The sequence below is a fragment of the Polistes canadensis genome, unplaced genomic scaffold, assembly GCF_001313835.1.
Source record: "Polistes canadensis isolate GaletaPanama2010 unplaced genomic scaffold, ASM131383v1 scaffold_163, whole genome shotgun sequence".
In the NCBI taxonomy this organism is placed as follows: Eukaryota; Metazoa; Arthropoda; class Insecta; order Hymenoptera; family Vespidae; genus Polistes; species Polistes canadensis.
In genome coordinates, this window is record NW_014569710.1 from 280,369 (window position 1) to 283,153 (window position 2,785).

The window sequence follows — 2,785 nt, forward strand, 5'->3', positions numbered from 1 at the left end:
ACTGCTGCATCTACCCAATAAAGTATCCCTCTGCCTGACCGGTAATACAGTATTATAACTACCCTTGATAGCTATCATTCCTAATGCACAAGAAGAACCTAGTAAATATAATCAGTATTATAATGAACAATTGGAATGTATAATAACAACTTACTTTGTATATATTTCAAAAACTGCAGTATTAAAAGCATTTCTATTAAATGCTTTATAATGTTTTTGTGTGAATAAAAATAAAACATATAATTCAGATTTCTTTTATTGTTCAATAATTTCCATTTATCATTTATTGTCATAGTTTCAATAATTTTTGTCGTTTCATAATTTACTTTTATATCTCTCCAATCACAAATCCTCTTGAATATCCTCCATTATCTGTCTTCCACTTATAAAACTGTCATCTTTTTCTTTCTCTTTTTCTTTTCCATACGTGTATAAAACATGAAATTACCCTTCCACCTAGGTGATAGATAGACAGAGAAAGAAAGTGTAGAAAAAAAGACACTTTCTCTCTCTTTCTTTCTTCCACTTCTTATTTTCTAGTTTTTCGATACCTACGCTCTGAAAAAAGTCGTGCCTCGAGGAGCTATGTTTCTATGTATTGGGAAGGGTTCCTTTAGGAAGCAGGGACCACGGAGAGGGAAAAAGGGTCGCTCGAGCGCGATATTTCCACCTTAGTGCCTCGACTGTGCACGCTAAAATACATTTTCCTAGGAAGTGTCGTCAGAGGAGGGCCTCCAGCTGCTGGTCCTGATATTCCACATGCGTAATGCTCACGCGGATATTTCCATACATAAATTTTATCCTACAGGAAAGTAGGTGCACGTCTACGACAACGAAACGACAATGACAACGATGACGACGTGTTCCGAAACGTGTGCGAAAAACTACCACGTAGTAGGCCATCTTTTATTTTTTTTATTTTCTTTTTCTAAATCGCATAATCTTTTATTAGGGGATTTTTCGTACGTCCTACGAGCGAACGATGATAAAAATATTTATCTTATCGTTCAATTCAAATTAATGTTCTTGTAAAAATTTACAACAACAATAATATTTATTTGTAATTGACAGGATGGTGTTCTGTTTTATTGGAACGTTCAACACTTCACTGAAATTTTCAGTTCTTTCGGATTGTCATAAGTCTGATAATATCGCCAGGCCATGTTAATACGAAGTACCTTCCCATTTATTAATAGATTTTCGATGATTGTCTAAACAAGATGAGCGATTGCGTCGCATTTACCAAATCTTTTCTGTGTTAAGCTCATCGCAGCCCATTGTTTTTTATCTTCTGGAGTAATTGATTCTGTATTTAAAAAATTAAAAAATAAAAGATATACAAATCGATGATTCTTTTTTTGTGATACGAAAAAGTAAATCGTTGTTTCGATATTAATCTGTCATTTTTGTATTAATGAAACCAGGAGTTTTACCAACAACACGTATTCTTTTTTCAACAACGTTTCTCGCAAGTGACATCGTCATACCGGAAACTGCTGATTTAGTTGCACCGTATGCTATCATACCAGGTGGTTCTTCATATGCCATAGTGCTAGACAAATTCACTATAACGCCTCTTTATTTATTAACATCGGGTTTGTTTTCTGCCATCAAACCAAGTGTCAATCGTGTTACGTTAAACAGACCCCATACATTGACGTCAAACACCCGTTTAAGAAGTTCCACAGAATGTGGTTTTTTTCCTTTAAAATCATATATCATTTCGTAACCGGAAACACTGGCATTATTAACGAGTACGTTTATACAACCGAATCTACTTTTGGCGCATTTTAAACTTTCCACTACGTCCCTTTCTATCCTAACCTATAATATTTATTCGTGAATTTCGTTTAACCGAGATATTTTAATCTTGAAAATGATTTTTTATTTACTTTCTTATGAAATTTCAATAAGAGAGAGTTTACGTCAGTACAAGTGAAGAGACATCTGTCACCCATACATTCTGCAAATTTTGCTCCAGATTGGGCCGTGTCAGCTATCACAACTCTCTACCATCCTGACAAAGAATTTTTTCTGCCAGCGCTTTACTAATACCATTAGAACCACCAGTGACGTAAGCGACAATATGCTAAAATAAATTTATTAATATCATAGACATATATATTTTATCCTTTATTTACTTCCGTGTTTTCTTTTTTACTCTCATTTTACCCATTCTTCAAATATATTCAAAGTTATTTTATTCTTTCTCGTAAGTTATAAAAAAATATTAATAAATTTGCATTATTCTTCCGTGATGTTAAAAGGATCCTAAAAATAGGATAATCTTTACAAATTAATCAAATTAATTATTTTATTTTTCAGGACATCACTTGAATTCATATCTGAATTAAAAAATAATTTCATAATGCTGTTTCATCTCAATATTTCGATGTATTGTATCTCGAACGAGGTAAGTTTTTGTTTTTTATTTTTTCCAAATGATTTAACCTCTACTTATTTCGAGGATTACTAAAAATATTCAAACGTCAATGTCATAGGAAAAATTCATGAGAAATGACAGCTTGGTTTTTGACAGTTCTTTTGCGATCGATTAAAATTAACAACGAATATCGCGTTCTACGATCTAAATATTTTCTCAGTTTATACGAAATAATCTTTTTTTTATCATTATTTGCGTTTCTTGTGGATCGATAAAAGTATAGTAAGTAAGTATAATACACTGAAAGAAGGAGTACAGTCGGAGCACTATCATAGCACTATCTATTTGACTTGGAAACGTTTGTCCGATGGTATAACCTAATTCCCCGCGATTAAATGCAAC

The 2,785-nt window shown here is 32.7% G+C and overlaps 1 pseudogene; it reads right to left on the reverse strand.

Annotated features, from left to right (window-relative positions):
- Positions 1–1,097: 1,097 nt before the first annotated feature.
- Positions 1,098–2,176, reverse strand: LOC106789069 (annotated as a pseudogene).
- Between the last annotated feature and the right edge of the window lie 609 nt (positions 2,177–2,785).